Raw genomic sequence first — 19860 nt, forward strand, 5'->3', positions numbered from 1 at the left:
TTCTAGTCCTACTAACTTTCAAAACAGGTGCCATTCTTGTACAGGGCCATGAATTGAGAAACAAGTGCATTCAAATTAATCAGAAAAGAGACAAAAAATGATAGAAAGCCATATTTGTTTTAGTTCTGTGAAGAAAGCTGTTGGTTTTCTGATAGGGATTTCATTAAATCTATAGATTGCTCTGGTAGTATGGACATTTTAACAATATTTGTTCTTTCTATCCATGAGCATGGAATGTCTTTCCATTTGTGTCAGCTTCAATTTCTTTCATCAACGTTTTATAGTTTTCAGAGTACAGGTTTTCACCGCCTTGGTTAAGTTTATTCCCAGGTATTTTACTAATTTGGGTGCAATTGTAAAGGTAATTGTTTTCTTAATTTATCTTTCTGCTGTCCCATTATTAGTGTATAGAAAGCAATGGATTTCTGTATATTGATTTTGTATCCTGCAATCTTACTGAATTTATTTATTAGTTCTACTAGTTTTTGGTAGTCTTTTGGGTTTTCTACATATAGTATCATGTGACCTGGTTCTCTTTTATGTTTTCTATCTCTTTGTTGAGGGTCTCACTGAGGTCCTCCACTCTTTTCTCAAGTCCAGTGAGTATCTTTATGACCTTTACTTTAAATTCCCTATCAGGCACATTATTTATCTCCATTTATTTTTTATTTTTTTTAGCTCTCACTGTGATTTTCTCCTGTTCTTTCGTTTGGGTCATATTCCTCTGTCTCCTCATTTTTCTAACACTGGGTTTCTATGTGTTAAGAAAGTCAGCTATCTCTCTTTCTCTTGAAAAGCAAGAAAGTAGTGGCCTTACGAAGAAGAGGTCCTATAGTGCCCTGCAGTGCAACATCCTCTCTTCCCTGGAAACTGGCACTTCAGGTGTATCTCCAATGTGTGTTGTGTGTACCCTACTGTTGTGGCTTAACTGTGTTTGCCTTTAGTCCAATTGTCTGCAATCTCTTTGACTGTTGTGGGCAGGGCTTGGTCTTTGTGTTGTTAGTCTGGGGCCTTGGGCTGGAGCTGACTCAGACCAGGCATTTGTCAGAGATGCAATATCACCAAACTGCAGGATGCTTTTACTGTGTTGTCCCCCTGAGAAGTTTCACTGATGGGTAGGGCCAGTAGTCGGACCTGATTTCTGCCCCCCAGCGCACTGCTGGGGCCACATTTGGACTGGACAGGAGTCACTTTGGAGTGGTGTTATCCCATTGGGGCTGCTTGCACACTGCCAGGTTTGTGGTACCACTTTGGATGGCTTCTGGCCAAGGGCATATTGGAGGAGGTGGGTTCATGGGAGAACATGGGGGACAGGGTGTGTGATAGAAGTAAGGTCAGCACCAGTCTGCTGCAGGAAGGGGCCTACAGCTGCCCATGAAAACTCCTGCCCATTCTTGGATAGAAGGAGTATTCCCGCAATTGCTGGGCATTATGTTAGCAACCTAGGTGGCAATTGTAGGTGCTGCACTGGTTCCTGCAGGTGTCTTTATACCTAGGCTGGGGTGGTGAAGGAGGGAAATGGCATCTGCCATCTTTTTTGTTCTTGGAGAAGTCCTTCAAAGATCTCTGCCCCTCCAGAACATGCTCTAAGATTAGTAAATACATCCTCTTATATGGCTCTGGCATTTTCAAATTGTTGTTTCTATATTATCTCTCAGTGGAGCTGTTTGTTGTGCTATCTCTTTAAGGTCAGGGACTCTGCCCTCTTGGCTCTCCCAGACCCAAGGCCACCAATTTTTAAAGTTCCAGGTTATGAACCCTGTTGAGCCCCTCTGGTTTTCAAAGCCAAATGTTATGGGGATTTGTCTTCCTCGTGCCTGGGGTGTTTGGTGTGAGGATCTGTTTCTCTCCCTTCTCCATGCCTGTGGTATCTCTCCCACCCACAGACAGTCCCATGCATCTGTTAAGCTCTAGACCATGTCTCCACCCTTACTATCCTCTTCAATGTGGCCTCTTTTCTACATTTATCTATGGAGAGTCTGTTTCTCATATTTCTGGAGGCTAGAAATCCTATACCCATGTGCCAACATGTTTGGGTCCTCGGTGAGGGCTCTCTTCCTGGTTTGCAGGTCAATTTTGAGTCCTTATATGGTGGAAGGGGGGACACCAAGAGAAATCAAGCTCTCTCACATATCTTCTTATAAGGACACTAATGCCAATATGAGGGCTCCACTCTCATGACCTAATTAACTCTCAAAGGCCCCGTGTCCAGTTAGTATCACATTGGGGATTAGAGTTTCAACATATGAATTTTGGGGAACACCCACATTCAATCCATAGAAATATCCTTATTATATTTCTCAACTAACACATAAATCCATAGAATTAGAGTATAACTATATGTCACATCTAATGAACACATATAGACATTATTTATCAATAGTAGTTGGGAAAAAAACCCACCAGAAGTGCTCCTGATAATCTTGCCAAAGATCACATATAGCTTTGTTAAAAATGTAGACGACAGGGGCACCTGCGTGGCTCAGTCAGATGAGTGTCCAACGCCTGGTTTTGGTTCAGGTCATGATCTCATGGGTCATGAGATCAAGCCCAGGGTCAAGCTCTGTGCTCAGTGGGGAGTCTGCTTGAGATTCTCTCCCTCTGCCCCTCCCCCACTCATGCTCTTTTGCACTCTTTCTCAAAAAATAAATCTTAAAAAAAAAGTAGATAAAATTAGAATGATCATTTCTCAAGTTTTTTTAAAGCTCTACATGAATTGTTCCTTTTGTTACCTCTCTGACCTCAACTTTGATTACTTTCCCTTTAGTTCTTTTTCTTCATGCTTCATCGACTTTTTGATCTTCACCAAATACAGACAGGTGAACTCCTATCTACCTCAGGGCTTTTGTTCTTGCTTGCACATCCCACTGATATATGGGAGTTTAAAAGAACCTTCCTACTTCCTTAAGGTCTTTACCTATGAGTTTTACATAAATTAGATTCCTTTGCTTGCATAATATTACTGATCTCTGCTTGATGTATTTCTTGATGCTCACGAACACTCAACTCTCTAGATATTTACTTGTGTATCTTCTGTTTACTTCACTGTAATGTAAACTCCATTAGGACAGGATTTTTTGTCTATTTATTACTGTAACCTGTGCCTGGGTACAAAGTACAAGCTTAGTGAATATTTAATATAGAAATAAATGAATGAATGGTGAAGTGACATGTGGCATGAAGTACAAGGATAGATTTTTAGGAAAAAATATTATCAAGTTTGAGCTACTTGTGGAACATGCAAATAAAGATGTGCAGTACCTATCTACAAATATGTAGACTTAATAGAGCCTTTAAATTTAAGTGAGGTATTCATTAAATAAAATATTCAATTTTACAGTCTCAAACTAGCTACAAGGAGTATAGAAGTAAATAAATATGGGCAGACTACGCCTCTATCAAACTTATATTAAGGCTTTCTTTCTACGGATAATAAAGTCTTTGTAATAAATGTGGTTACCTGGTAGGCAGGATGTGTAATGCAATAATAGCTAAATGTCAAAACATATCCATGGAAAATAAAAACTTTTAGGAGAGAGAGAGAGAAACATAATATTAAAAGTAAGAAAAAGTACAGGCAAAGAAAAAATTGTAAAAATTAAGCTCTCTGTAGTGAAAGAGAAGATTTAAAGAAGAGTGTATCTAACAGTGCCAAATACTGCAGCAGGATTAAGTAGGATAAGAACAAAACCCAGGGATTGGATTTATTGATGAGGAATTCATTAGTAATTGTAGCAAAAGCTCTTTCTATGTAGTCATAGAGATATGGACCAGATTTAATGCACTGGGGAATCAGGCAGAAATAGAGACATTGACATTAACTGTTTCAGTCACTGATTTTTATCATGAAAGGAAAGAAATAGGCATGACATTGTGGGTAAGATAGTTTCAAAGGAAGTATTTTTATCTTTTTTTCTTTACTTTTTTTGTTTATCTTTTTTTAACATGGGAAAGACTAATATGTGGACTGACTGAGGAAAAAACAGGCAGGAAGTAAACAGGCAGGAAGAATAGCACTGGAGGCCAAGGTCAAGAACAATGTGACAAAGCCTTAATGAAGGTCAATCTTCCTCTGAATAAGGAGGAATATCAGGATAACTAATCCTCAAGGAAAGGAAAATTTGTAGGTCAGGAACATATGTATATCTGAAAGACTGCTTCAAAAATAATTTATCAAAAAAGAATTGAAATGGTATATTTGTGATATGTCCAGTCATTTTATTTTGGGTTGTATTTGTGAATACTATTTCCTTTGAATACTTTCTAGACTCTAAAAAGTAACTGTCACAATTCTAATGAAAACCGCCATTGCTATTTGGTGGGGGGTGGAATACAGATTAGAATTCTCTAATTTTGTATATTATTCTAAAAGTCTCAATGGAAAGTTATTACCCTCAGTTTTACAATGATACCACAGAGCAAGTCAATATAAGTTGTATGATGTTACTGCAGAGCACGTATTGAGAATTACTGCAGTGATAAGAAATTGTGAATAAATGTGTTAACACAAGTTGGATGTGGTGAGAATCAGAGAAGGGCTTCATGGGGATCCTGCAAATCTGGCCCATATCAGGGAAGTTCTAATCAAGGGAATAGGGTAGGAAATGTATTTAAAAGAATAGAATGGAAATGGTGACATATTATTGCATTCTCAGGTAGACAGAGTTAGAGTAGGCTGATTTTCTGGATTTTGTTGGGCAGAGGATGGGGATCTATCTCTAGGATCTTTGGATGTAAGTACATTTTAGGAAGGACAGCCCTGCTTAAAAAGAATCAGACTTAAGATATTAAATGTGCACTTTAGTTGTGATTTTATAAGATATTACTCTAACGAAACACATAATACAAACTGTTATGGCTGAATTTTGTCCCCACAACCAAATTCATTTATTGAAGTCCTAAATTCCAGTATCTCAGAATATCACTGTTTACAATGATACAGACACTAAAGAGTTGATTAAGTTATAATTAAGACTTTAAAATATGTTCTAATCCAATTTGATGGTAACTTTATTTGAAAAGAAAAGAAAAGAAAAGAAAAGAAAAGAAAAGAAAGAAAAGAAAAGAAAAGAAAAGAAAAGAAAAGAAAAGAAAAGAAAAGAAAAATGAAAGAAAGAAAATTTGGACACGCAAAGTGACTGCAGGGATTTAAGTGCACAAAAGAAAGACCATGTGAAAACAGTGAGAAGATGGCCATCTACAAGTCTAGGACAGAGACCTCAGAAGCAGTCAAACCTGCCAATATCCTTATCTTGGACTCCTGGACTTGTGAATTGTGGGAAAATAAATGTCTGTTGTTTAAGGAACCCAGTCTGTGGTATTTTCTTATGTAAGCCTTAGCAAACTAAAATACAAAACATCTTAAATTTTCGATGAATACTACAAATCCTTTTGTTTGACAATATTGGTAATGACAAAGTAATAATAGTTACAAGAAGGGTAAAAGTTGTACAATTAGTAAAATCTAATATTTGTCAAGATAGTACACTAAAACCTTACATGAACTACTGTTATACTCATTTTATGGACAAAGATTAAATAATTTCCCCAATGTCACAAAAAGTTATGGCAGAAGCAGCAACTGTCATTGATAAATTAATTTCCTAGAATCTCACATTTTTTGAAAGTTGACTTGAGTCGCATAAAGATAATGTATTAATAACATATAATAGTTTGGAAAAGAGAGTAACTGACAGAAAATTGACATATTAGGGAGGATAAAATGTGAATCAAATAAAAGAACATTTAAGGGTCATTACACAACATATATGTTCTAATTGAAAAATAAAATTTCTGACAGCTTTTCAGTCTATATCCCCCAGAGCAGATACAGATTAGATGAAAAGTTATATTCAACCAAAATTCTGCTTGTCAACCCGGTAATAATGACATGAGAAAAAGTCAAGGAAATCAAGTGTATATACAAAGGAATGTTTATAATTACTTACCATGAAATTTAAACTGGAGAACTGTAGACACATAGGAGGTGAGAAACATTGAAAAAGTGGGAAGGTAAGTGTCTTGATGGTTACAGTGAAGTATAAGGATTTTTAGGAGTTAATATAAGGAATAAGCTGGAATGGTAGAAGGAGGTAGGTTAGGGAGGTGGATGTATAAAGTTACAATTATAGAGGGGTTGTTATGATAAGTACTGATAGTTTATGGGTTACATATCTACAAGTAAGGGACTGAGAAAGGATGGAGTCCAAGACCTTTAGAGGAAAGCAATCCAAGGTACTGAAAGGCTAGACCTTAGAAATGTCATACACGTGTATTATATTACATCACACCAAGAATTAAGACAGGAGTACTACTGGAGAGAATAGATTTATCTAGGAGTGAAACATCCCCAAAAGGGGGAAATATGCAAGGATGAATGGGTGACTGTAGCAAGAGTTAGTGGGCAATATGGTCTTATTATAGGAGATTCAAAGCTCTGTGTGTGTGTGTGTGTGTGTGTGTGTGTGTGTGTGTGTTCCCATGAGTGAGAAAAATTGGTCTGAAAGGAGCTACTTAGAGTTGCCACTTGAAAGGTATTGAGGGGAATTAGTGTCCCTAGGGGAGAGTCGGGTTTTTATTAGAGAAAAAAGGTGAAAGCAAAAGAAACATATGGAGAAAAATTAAAAATATATGGGGTTTTGTGGGTAATGAATCATAAATTCCAGAGTATAATACAACTAGGGGGAAGTTATAGAAGGAGAAATGATAAGAAAAGAATAGGGCTACATAGATTATGAGATGGTGGTTGACTTGGACCTTGGTATTCTTGGTGTGGCTGCCATAATCAAGCATAAAAAGCATAATGATACTGATTCTAGTGGACTCAAGACAGAGTATAGCAAAGGTCTAAATAAGAAAGGATTGGAAAGCATGGGTTTTAGTTGATACTGAGAGACTTGAAAATACAGACAATGACCAGACTTTATATAAAAGTAGAACTCTAACTAACGACCTGCAGTAAACTCCCCAAGACACCAACCCCTCAATCTACAATAAACATCCCAGGAAGCCAGCCTAGGAATTTACAACCTTTTCATGACAAACATCTCCAATCAGGGCAATACACAAAGTCTTCCTTTTTTTTTTTTTTCCACTATAAAGCTTTTCTTCTCTGCCTACTTTTGAATCTTTTCCAAAACACAAGTGATCATGGCTCACTCTTTTGCTCTATCCTTTGTTTATTCAAAAATAACAATGAAGGTAGATGCATTAGGGGAGTCATGGTCTTAATCTCTGGTCTAGTATAATGTTGAAACATTTTGAGGTCAAGATCTTACTCCATGTGTATGTGCACCATCTTATTCCTGGTTGATGGACTTCAGGATTTTCAGGAAGTTGAATATACTCCCATTTTAGCTTCCCCCTGCCCCCAATCTCTGTGTTAACTTCTTAAGGTAATTTAAGTCCTTGCTCCAGACATCCCAGCCTCTACCTAACTACAAAATTTTATACTGCCATCTATCCCTTGCCCACTTTTCCAATAACCATCCCTATATTTTATATTACTTCTTAGGTTAATTTGTGTTGTACCCTTTCCAAGCTAGAATGCAACATCTTCAAGGATAGAAAGCATTTTTTTCCTTTATTAATGATTAAATTCTAAGGGCCTAAATCAATGTCTGGCAAAAGTCACTTGATAAATATGGTTTGAATCAATAAAACAATGATAACATTTATGCAGAGACATTTTCTCATGATCAAAACCTTCCCAAACATGAACTCTTATCATAATTTTCAGGACCCACTTTGTTGAAATCCATAACAAAGATTTGCTTTTTCATAAACTAGGTTCAGCTAATGTCTCCAATAACTAAGGACTGATATTGCATTAATTTTTAATACATAAGTATAACCTAAAATGGTATCTGGATAAATGTGATCATTAAATCTACTTCAGCAATTCCTTTTGTTTTACATCTCTGAAATTCACAGTAATAATAATGGCATCTCTCCAACTTTCTCATACAGAATGGGAAACCACTTTCTTAACTAGGTTTTTTTTTTTTCCTGTTTATGTCAACACCCCCCTCCTTCTATGATTAACAATTTTATTGGTTCATTTACCTCTAATTTTGAAGAAGTTATTTACAAATGTGCTGTCTCTTGCTAAGAGATCCTTAAGTAAATTTAAAGCTTCTGACAGCAAATTTTTCGAGATTTTTTTGCCTAAAAATCCCTACATAGTTTTAAACAGGCAGACAGTATAGTTTTTTTTTTAATTTATTTTGTAACTTTTTTCAACACAGTGTGCTAAAATATAATGATAATTGTTAATGGCTGAATTGTGTCTCCCCAAAATTTTCATGTGGAAGCCCTAAACCCCAATACCTTATAATGTGATTATATGTAGAAATAAGGCAATTAAAGAGATAATGTATGTTAAATGAGATTGTATGGGTAAGTTCTAGTAAAATGTGACTATATCTATAAGAAGAGGAAACACCAGTGGTGTACAGGCACAGAATACAATCCATGTGAGGACACATCAAGAAGGCAGTCATCCGAAAATCAAGGAGAGTGGTCTTAGAAGAAATCAAACCTGCCAATGCTGGTCTTGGACTTCTAGTTTCCAGAACTGAGAAAATAGATTTCTGCTGTTTAAGCCCCTAGTCTGTAATATTTTCTTATGGCAGATCTAGCAGATTAATACAATAATAGTTTCATTTTTTCACCTCAATGATAGTCAATTGCCAAAGTAAATTATGGAAAAAGCGAGTAAAAATTTCTAGTGATAATTATTTCTAACTCATGCTTCTCTTTTATTAATAGCATGCCACCACCTTTATTCATGCAGTACCAAAAACATCAGCAATAGCAGCTGCCATTTTTGTAAACATAGCTATATGCCAAATGCTGTTTTTAATATACTTTATCTGGCTGTTGTGAACTGAATTGTGTCTCCCCAAAATTCATATATTGAAGAACTGACCCCAATGTGACTATTTGGAGACAGAGTCTCTAGGGAGGTAATTAAGTTCAAATAGAGTCATAATGGTGGAGTTCTATTCAATAGGACTAATATACTTACAAGGAATGAAAAGACACCAGAGTGCAAGTGTGCTGCCTTGCTCACTCACTCTCGTTTGCTCTCTCTCTCCCTCTCCCCGCTAAATGTATACACAAAGAAAAGGCCATGTGAAGACAAAATGAGAAAGGACTGTCTGCAAGATGAGGAGAAAGAACTACTAGATATCAACCCTGCTGGCACCTTGAACTTGCATTCCAGCATTCAGAACTGTGAGAATTTAAACTTGTTGTTCAAGCTAACCAGTCTGTGTTTTTGTTATGACAGCCCAGGTTGACAAAACAGATTATGGTATCATAAATGGTTTGCTGCTGTAATAAATATTCAAAATGTAGCAGTGGCTCTGGAATTGTATGATGGCTAGAGACTGGAAGAGTTTTGAGATGCATGCTAGAAAAGTCTAGATTGCCTTGAAGGGACTGTTGGTAGAAATATGGGTGTTAAATATGATTCTATTGAGGGTTTAGAAAGAAAAGGGCAGAGTGTAGAGAATGTATCATCTTAGAGGATACATATATCATAATGAACAAAATGGCATAGAAATAGGAACATTAAATGTGCTTCTGATCTCAGACAAAAATGAGGAACATATTGGAAATGGGAGGAAAGATAATTATTGCTATAAAGTGGCAAAAAACCTGGCTGAATTGTGTTCTAGTGCTTTGTGGAAGGTAGAACTTATGAGTTACTACCTTGGGTATTTAGCAGAGGTGATTTCTCAGCAACAAGTGTTCAAAATATGTCTTGATTTCTCCTTACTATTTAGAGTAAAATCCAACAAGAGAAAGATAACTTGAAGGAATTGTTAAGCAAAAAGGAATCAGAAATGAAGATCTGTAAAATTCTCAGCTTATCCATACTGCAAAAAATGAGAACACATGCTCTGGAGAGAACACAAAGGGCATGGCTGAACAGTAATGCCATAAAAAGATTACCCTAAATTTAATCAGCCATCTTGGCTGAAGCCAGGAAGAGAGATGGGGTTATGTTAGCAGAAATATTACCTGCTTAAACTAAAGAGACTAAAAGTGGGACAAAATGAACTAGGCTGTCAGATTTCTGGAATCCTGCAATATGAGTCAATGGAGTTATGTGGCCAAGAACATGTTATCCTTAAAGAAAATGGAAGAATGACCTTAAAAAGCAGTACTAAGGGCTGGGGGACAAGGCAGTCTCTTCTTTAGTTTTAGAGAATGAGAACACCTTGTTTTCAGGAGAATAGGTTGCCACAGCCCAGGGCCTGAGGAACAGGGTTGCCTATTCAGAGATGTTTGAGCAACACTGCAATCTCAGTAGGAGGAAAGGGGGCCACCAATAAGGTGGGTCCTTATAACAGAGCATCAAGGCAAAGAGGATTATTTTCAAACTTTAAATTTTGATGGAATCTGACCTGCTAAGTTGTTTACTTGCTTGGGTCCAGCAACTCCTTTCCTCTAATTTTTCCATTTTGAAGCAGAAATATCCTACACTTCATTCAGATGATACTTAGATGAGATTCTTGACTTGGAGTTGATGCTGGATTGGGTTAAAACCTTAGGGCTGTTGGGATGGGGGATGTATTTTGCATCAAAGAAGAATGTGAATTTGGGAGTTCCAGAGGATGGAATGTTATAAGCTGAACTGTGTCCCCACAAAATTCATATGTTGAAATTGCAATCACCATTACCTCAGAATGTACCTATATTCAGCAATAAGATCTTTAAGGGAGTTACTAAGTTAAAATGAAGCCATTACAGTAGTGCCCTAATCTAAAATGACCAATGTCCTTAGAAGAGAATAAACACCCAAGATATGTATACACAGAGGAATGCCCATTTGAAGAGGCAGAAAAGGATGATAAATTGATAAGCCAAGGAGAGAGACCTCGGAGAAAGCCAACTCTGCCAAGACCTTGACCTCAAGCTTCCAGTCTCCAGAACTATGAGAAAATAAATTTATATTGTTTAAGCCACCTATCTTGTGGTATTTTGTTATAGCAACCTTGGAAAATGAATATCACTAGCATCAGAATTGAACTGTAGTACAACGACTTGGGATGAAAATGAAACAGATGCAAAAAGAGCCATACGTAGTTTTAAACAAGTAAAGATAATATATAATATTGAGATATAATTTAAAAATCTGCTAAAAACTTCTACACCCAGACCTGTTCTTGGCAAATTATTTAAATTCTCAATTAAGATTCATTCTTTCTTAGAAAACAAATTTATCCATCAGAGGTTAAGCCTTTTTAACAATAATTTAAAAATAATAACCAAGTTATTGGAAATAAAAAGAAAACAAAAAACAAAAAAACAAAAAATCCACTTATATTTTTCCAACATATTTTTACTCCTATTTGTACTTTTTAATTTTAAAATATTTACACAAAGCAATTTACTTTTAGTGGATATTTTCATAGTAATCATATCCTTGGAAAAAAAAACTAAGATAATTCATAACATTGCAATTAGTAATACTTCATCATCCTATAAAGGTAATCTGATATATGTTGTGTAGACACTGTCTACTAAGTGTAGTTCCCAGGTCCTTCTTATCAAAGGGGTTAGCAAGAACACCTAGAAGCTGTCTTACACAGTAACACTCAAGCTGAGAAACATACAGGCAGTGCTGGTTGCCCCTAGCAAAGTCAGTACCAGGCATGATGGGTTCCTGGGCAATGCCCGGAAAAAGGAGTTAATTCATAACCTCACATACTGCTTAGTGTAGCACCCAGCTACAGGCGGTACCTGGAGAGGGCCTTCCCATACCACCCAGGCAGGGAGGCTGAGTCACAGCCCTCTCTACTTTTATGTGTGGCTCCTGGCCTATTTAGGCAGAAAGGTTGATAGAAATGCCTGGACACTGGGGCACCTGGGTGGCTAAGTCGGTTAAGTGTCTGCCTTTGGCTCAGGTCCTGATCCCAGGGTCCTGGGATCAAGCCCCATGGTGGGCTCCTTGCTCAGTGGAGAGCCTGCTTCTCCCTCTCCCTCTTCTGCTACCCCCGGCTTGTGCTCATGTTCTGTCAAATAAATAAATAAAACCTGAAAAGAAAAGAAAAGAAAAGAAAAGAAAAGAAAAGAAAAGAAAAGAAAAGAAAAGAGAAGAGAAGAGAAGAGAAGAGAAGAGAAGAGAAAAGAAAAGAAAAGAAAAGAAAAGCCTGGATACTCTGTAAGCTCAAGCAGAGAAATACGCAAACTGAGTTGATAGATAGCAAAGCAGAGCCAGTGACCCTGCCCAGCCAGGGAACTTGTGGCATGGGACAGCTTGAGTCAAGACCACAAAGAATGTTATCTGTTTTGCAGCTGATTCTTCCACTGAGCTCAGGCAGGAAAAATAATTCATAGCTCTATTCATTGATGAACATAGCCTTCAGCCCACTTAACTAAGGAATGTTACCAGGCCACACAGGAAACTGTGACTGTTTAGAGCCAATAGACCTGTTTACAGTGGCACTTGAACAGCACAGCACACAGCCAGTGGCTTTCCCCATGTGCGGAGAAAAACTGGGACTTCACCTTGAAAGAAAATCTAATGCAACCTCTTCCCTGATTTGAGTCACCAAACTGAACTGTACAGGCCCTGAGTCTCATCGTTCTGTCCCTCCAGGGAAGCTAATTTGTAGTCCCACCTACTGCTGAGTGTAGTACCCAGTTCCAGATATCTCACAAGCCTTGACCAGATAGCCCAGGCAACTGTGGAGCCCAACCTACAGTCTCACTTAGATAGAGAATCAAACCCACAGTACCATCCAACTGTTTTCAGCCAGCAGCACACTCCCAACTTCTTTTTTTTTTTTTAATGATTTTTTATTATATTATGTTAGTCACCATACACTACATCCTCGGTTTCCGATGTAAGGCTCGATGATTCATTAGTTGTGTATAACACCCAGTGCACCATGCAATATGTGCCCTCCTTACTACCCATCACCAGCCTATCCCATTCCCCCACCCCCTCCCCTCTGAGGCCCTCAGTTTGTTTCTCAGAGTCCATAGTCTCTCATGTTTCATTCCCCCTTCTGATTACCCCCCCTTTCTTTATCCCTTTCTTCCCCTACCGATCTTCCTAGTTCTTATGTTCCATAGATGAGAGAAATCATATGATAGTTGTCTTTCTCTGCTTGACTTATTTCACTTAGCATTATCTCCTCCAGTGCCGTCCATGTTGTAGCAAATGTTGAGAACTCGTTCTTTCTGATAGCTGAGTAATATTCCATTGTATATATGGACCACAACTTCTTAATCCAGTCATCTGTTGCAGGGCATTCGGCTCCTTCCACAATCCTAGCTATTGTGGACATTGCTGCTATGAACATTGGGGGCATAAGTATCTCCTTTCTCTTCACTATGTCTGTATCTTTGGGGTAAACACCCAGTAGTGCAATGGCTGGATCATAGGGTAGCCTCAATTTTCACTTTAAGGGACCCCACTGTTTTCCAGAGTGGCTGTACCAACTTGATTCCCACCAACAATGTAGGAGGGATCCTTCTCCACATCCTCTCCAACAATTGCTTGTTTCTTGCCTTGTCTATTTTTGCCATTCTAACTGGTATAAGGTGGTATCTCAGTGTGGTTTTGATTTGAATTTCCTTGATGGCTAATGATTTTGAACATTTTTTCATGCGTCTGTTAGCCATTTGTATGTCTTCATTGGAAAAGTGTCTGTTCATATCTTCTGCCCATTTTTTGATTTTGTTTATTTGTTTCTCGTGGTATTGAGTTTCGTAGTTTCTTGTAGATCTTGGATACCAGTCCCTTATCTGTAGTGTCATTTGCTCATCATTCTTCTCCCATTCCCTGGTGTGCCTCTTGTTTTTCTGACTGTTTCCTCTTGGTTGCAGAAACTCTTTTATCTTGATGAAAGTCCCCATAATTCGGATTTTATCTTTGTTTCTCTTGCCTTTGGGATGTGCAGGAAAAGTGTTGAGCTTTGTAACGTCTGAGGTTGTTGCTCATGTTCTCCTTCAGACTTGATGTGATTCTGTCTCAGACATAAAGTCTTCATCCATTTGAGTTTATTTTCTGTGTAATGCAGAGATAGTGGTCAAGTTTCATTCTTGTCGAGTGAGCGTCCACAATTCTCTTCAGCACCATTTATTGAGAGACTCTTTCTTTTCCCACCGGATGTTTTTCCATGTTTATCAAATATTGTTGCCAAAGAGCTGAGGGCCATTTCTCAGTCTTTATTCGTCCTATTGATCAATGTGCCAGTTTTTGTGCCAGTATCATGTCTGGTCTTATGGATCACAGCTTGTGTAGTACATTGAATCCGCAGCAGGATGTCTCCCCAAGCTTTGTTTTTCCTTTTCAACAGTTCCTTGGAGATTCGGGCCTTTTCTGGTTCCATATCAAATTATAAGATTGTTTGTTAGTTCTTTGAAAATGCTCGGTATTTTGATGGGATGCATTGAAATGTGATTGGCCTCTGGGTAGTATGGACATTTTAACTATGTTAATTCTTTCCATCCATGAGCATGGAATATCTTTCCATCTTTTATGTCTTCCCAATTCTTTCAAGAGTGATTTATAGTTTCTAGAATATAGGTCCTTATGCTCTTGGTTAAGTTACATTCCAAGGTAACGTATGTTTTTGGTGCTAATTGTAAAGGACGGATTCTATTTCTCTTTCTTCGTTTCGCGTTTATTCGTATAGAAATGCAACTGATTTGAGCATTTATTTTGTATCCCACACATTACTGAATTGTCTATAACTTAATAGTTTGGGAGTGGCTTTTGGGTTTTCCATAGAGTATCATGTCATCTGCGAAGAGAGAGACATTTTGACTTCTTCTTGCCGATTTGAATACCTTTGATCCCCTTGTCTGCCTGATTGCTGTGTGAAGGGACCTCTAGTACTATGTTGAATAATAGGGCAAGAGTGGGCATCCTTGTCGAAGTTCCTGATCTTAAGGGAAAGGCTTCCAGCTTTTCCCCATTGAGAATAATATTTGCAGTTCTTCACTAGATTTGGCTTTTTATGAGATTGAGAAATGTACCTTCTATTCTTACACTCTGAAGGGTTTTTAATCAGGAAAGGATGCTGTATTTTGTCAAATGCTTTTTCAGCATCAAATTGAGAGGATCATATGGTTCTTGAGTCTTTTCTTGTTGATATGATGTAATCACGCTGATTGATTCGGCGAATATTGGAACCACGCTGCATCCTAGGTACTAATCCCACTTGATCGTGAGTGATGTAATCCTTCTAATGTACTGTTGAATTTCTACAGCAAGTATCTTGTTGAGGATTTTGGCGTCCTATTCATTAGGGAAATCGGTCTGTAATTCCTCCTTTTGAGGGGGTCTTTGCGCTGGTTTGGGGATCATGTAATATTGGCCTCATAGAATGAGTTTGGTAGCTTTCCTCTGTTTCTATTTTTTGAAATAGCTTTTGTATGGAAATAGGTTACTTTCTTCTTTGAATGTTTGGTAGAATTCCCTGTGAAAACCGGTCCGGCCTGGAGTTTTTGTTATTTGGAAGGTTGATTTATCACTGACCTTTCACTTTTTCATAATTAATCGCCTGTTTAAGGAATCAATTTCTTCCGGTTTCAATCTTGGTAGTTTATAGGTTTCCAGGAAGGATTCCATCTCTTCCGGATTGCTTAGTTTATTGGCATATAGCTGTTGGATAAAAATTTCTAATAATCCTTCCAATTTATAATGTGTTCGGGCCGTAGACCCTCCTTTTTCATTCATATTCTTAATAATCGGGTCCTTTCTTTTTTTCGGATAAAGTCTTCCTAGTGGTCGTCAATTTCTTATTGATTCTTTCCAAAGAACCAGCTTCTAGTCCTGTTGGATCTGCTCTTACCTGCTCTGGTTTCTGCTTGATTGATTTCTGCTCTAATTTTTGGTCAACTGCTTCCTCGTCGTGTGATTCAGGCCTGTCCCTCTGTTGTCTGTGTTCCAGCTTGAGGTGAGAATATAAAAACTGCATTTTAGATTTTTCTATTCTTTGAGTGAGGCTTCTTGATGGCTATGTATTTCCTCCTTAGGACTGCCTTTGCAGAGTATCCCATAGGTTTTGGACTGTTGTATTTTCATTCTCATTGGTCTCCATAAATTGTTTAATTTGATTTTTGATTTCCTTGGTTTATCGAGTCATTCCTGAGCAGGATGGTTCTTAGTCTCCAAGTGTTGAGTTTCTTCCAAATTTTTTCCTTGTGGTTGGAGTTCCAATTTTCAGAGCGCCAGGTCTGGAGAATATGCAGGGGATACTTCAATCTTTTTGGTATCGGTTAAGACTTGTTTTGTGTCCCAGAACATGGTCCATTCTTTGAGAATGTTCCATGGGCATTAAAATAGAATGAGTACTTTTGGTCTCTGGGGTGTAGTGTTCTATATATATCTAAGAGGTCCAACTCCAATACAGGTATGGCATTCAAAGCCTTTGATTCTTTGCTTAGTTTTTTGCCAGGGTGTTGTCTATTTCTGAGAGTGGAGTGTTGAGGTCCCCCTACTATTAATGTATTTTTATTTATATGTCTCTTTATTCTGGTTAGAAGTTGGCTTGTGTATCTTGTTGCTCCCTAGTTGGGGGCATATATATTTATAAATGTCATAATCACTTGTTGAATACTTCCTTTAAGAATAATATAGTGCCCTTCATGCTTCTGTAACTATAGTCTCTGGTTTAAAATCCAATTTATCTGATAGATGAGATTTGCTACCCCAGTCTTTGAGGTCCATTTGCGTGAAAGATGGTATCCTCCGTCCTTTTACTCTCAGTCTGAATGCATTCCTTTGGGTTCAAATGAGTCTCTTGTAGACAGCAAATGGATGGGTTCAGCTTTCTTTTATCCAATCTGCAACCCATGTGGCGATAAAGCAAGAATTTAAACCATTAATGTTAAGGCTGAGTACTGAGAGATATGCTTTTAATTCTGCCATGTTGTCAGTAAAGTCTTTGTATTGGCTGTGACTTTCTGTTTTGTATCACTCTTTGGGGCCTTTACTTTTATAGAACCCCATTATCTCCTGTAGCTGGTTTTGTGGTTCGAAATTGGCTAGTGTGACTGTCACTCTTGAAATGTCTTTATTTTCCATCACTCTTGAATGACAGCCTTGCTGGATAAAGGATCCTTGGCTGATGTTTGTTTTCTCTGAAAGAGCTTTTTAAATATGCTCCCCAACCCTTTCTCTCATTCCAGGTCTGTGTAGACAGGTCTGACGTATCTCTGATGCCTTTGCCTTGGTACGTGAGAATTTCTGTTCTGGCCGCTTCAACTGTATCCTTGGATCTCATATTTGGGCGAGCTGCACTATGACGGACGTGGCGAGGTTGGTCGTGGTTGAGCTTGGGAGGGTCCTCTCTCTGCCTCCTTGACACGAATGCTTGTGTTCCTTGCTAGATTAGGGAAGTCTCAGCTACAATTTGTTCAAATATCTCTTCTAGACCTCTGTTTTTCTCCACTTCTTCGGGATGCCGATGATTCTAACATTAGATCGCTATTGAGTCAGTAATCTCCCGTATCCTCTACATCGGTCGTGAGCGTGGATTTTTTAAGACCATCTTCTATTTTCATTTTTCCCTCATTAACCCATCCTCCAACCACTAACCCGCTCCTCTGCTTCTGTGACCCTGGCCACTGGAGCTCTAGTTTTGCCTGCATTTGGCCTATAGAATTTTTAATTTCTCAGATTCGCCTCATTTCTGTCCTTAGTTTTTTCAATTCTACTCATCATTTTGACCATCGCGTTACTTCGAATTCCATTCTGATAGTCTTGGTTACATCCATATCCATTATTTCTGTGGCAGAGGCCAGAGCCTCACTGTCTTTTCTTTGCTAGGACCTGCTTTCTCCTTCTTGCTCCTGATGAAGAGAGGTTAGGGGGTTTCCAGAGCCCAAATTATTGACTGGGTCCCAGGCCGCTCCTGTTTTATAGGGGATCTTAGGGATGTGGGCTTCTTCTTGTAAGATTTTATTTATTTTTATTTATGTGGCAGCCAACCAGTGAGAGATAGGGAACAGAAGCAGGGGGAGTGGGAGAGGATGAAGCAGGTTCCTAGCGGAGGAGCCCGATGAGGACCCTTTCCAGAACGGCGGATCACGCTCCTGCCGAAGACAGGTGCTCAATGACTGCGCCCACCCAGGCGCCCGGTGCTGGGCTTGATACATTTCAACTTGCCTCTGTGTTCTGGGGAGGGCCTGCCGCGCCGATAGCTCAGGCAACCCTGTTTGCAGTCTCCCGTGTCCTCTGCGAGGCGGATGGTGATGGGCACCTCTCAGAGCTGGTATTTCCAGGCTTTTGTTCTCTGGCGGCTTTCCCTGGCGGTTTGCTGTGCCTCTTCTGAGAGTCAGAGCAACAGCGGCCGAATTTCAGCCTCTGTCACAGAACAGAGGGGTTGCGGCCCGTTCTCCACTGATGTTCTGGCCACTTTAACTCTGTTACTGTTGGTGCTGCTCAACCCTGCAGCATCCCGGGATGTGCGCCCCACACCCGGAGTCCCAGCCCTCACTTCCAGGGCTGGTGCGTCTCTGTCCTTTGTGTTTCTAACGCCGCCCCGCGCACGCGCTCCGGAAGCTCCCGGTCTCAGTCTGGATCCAGTGAGCGCACCGGGCTGTGTTCCGCAGATGCCTGGTGGCGCGTGCACCCGGCTCAGGGGCTCAGTCTGCTGTTTTGCGGGTGCCGACCGTGAGCCCGCCCCGCTCCCCCGTTCAAGTGGCTACCGCTTCCCGGTGCCCGAACGCGGTGGCTCCCTCCCCCTTCCGTTTATCTTCCGATATCTGTGCATGGTTTCATGGCTCCCCCCCTCCTACCCTCATTCTCCATTTGTAGAGATCCAGATGCATCTTCCTGCATCTCAGGCTGGTTCCGTGGTTGTTTAGGCTGGTCTGGTACCTATCCAGCTCGACTCGGGGGACCGGCTGAAAAAGGTGTCTCCCACTCCTCCGCTATCTTAACTCCTCTGTCCACACTCCCAACTTCTAATATCAGAACTTGGGCAGTTGCCTTCCCAAAAAATAGATCCTGATAACAAATTCCACCAATCCTACCTTACCAGCAGACACACCCAGAAACCCAAACAGTTAACTGATGAAGAATTTTACCTGCCTAAGCAAACCTGTAAAGAGAGACTTTACAATGAACCACAATGAATCCACAAAACAAACAGAAAACAATGAACAAAATGGCAAAAATAAGTCCTCACCTAACAATTACTTTAAATGTAAAAATAAAACTATTCAATTTAAAAACATAGAATGGCTGAATAGATTTTTTTTTAAATCCAATGATATGCTACCTACTTTAGTCTTAAAGACACACACGGACTGAGAGTAAAAGGATGAAAAAAGACATTTCAAGCATACAGTAGTAACAACAACAACACAAAAGTAGGGCTAGCTATACTTACATCAAGTGAAAGAGACCTTAAACTCAAAATGATAGAAAAGAAAAAAAAAGATCATTATATAATGATAAACGGGTCAATCATTTTAGCTTCCAACATCCTTGAAAACTTCCCAGGTATAATCTGAAACAGGCCCCCATAAATGGAGGGCAGGGACAGACCGAAAAAAAAATTGGTAGATGGCAGGAAGGAAACTTACATACAAATAAGGAAACTTACATATGAGGCTTGTCTTGGGTGGTCACAAGAAAAGTAGATTTCTGCATATGACCACCAAATCTTAAAAGATTATATAGAGGCCTTAACTGGGTTCAGTAATATAAACTATGCCAATAGCCTCAATCTTCTACAAGGGTATATCCTTGGGGAAGCTTCTGGGAATGGGGAAGGCAAAGCAAACGTACATTCTAAGGATATGAGGAGGGTGGAGAACCTCCAATTACCCAGGTCCAGCTCATGGGTCAATTAGTAGTCATATCTTCTTAATGACCTCCCC

General features: G+C 39.1%; 1 long non-coding RNA gene across 1 annotated transcript in view; it reads left to right on the plus strand.

The window, feature by feature from the left end:
* LOC103673027 overlaps nt 1–9357 on the plus strand; it is a 375685-nt gene extending 366328 nt beyond the window's left edge. Inside the window, exon 5 of the long non-coding RNA XR_571284.2 lies at nt 9126–9357. This is a non-coding gene — a long non-coding RNA (uncharacterized LOC103673027). The remainder of the gene's footprint in view (nt 1–9125) is intronic.
* The last annotated feature ends 10503 nt before the right edge of the window (nt 9358–19860 follow it).

The sequence above is a fragment of the Ursus maritimus genome, unplaced genomic scaffold (genome assembly GCF_017311325.1).
Source record: "Ursus maritimus isolate PB19 unplaced genomic scaffold, ASM1731132v1 scaffold_4, whole genome shotgun sequence".
NCBI classification, from domain to species: domain Eukaryota; kingdom Metazoa; phylum Chordata; class Mammalia; order Carnivora; family Ursidae; genus Ursus; species Ursus maritimus.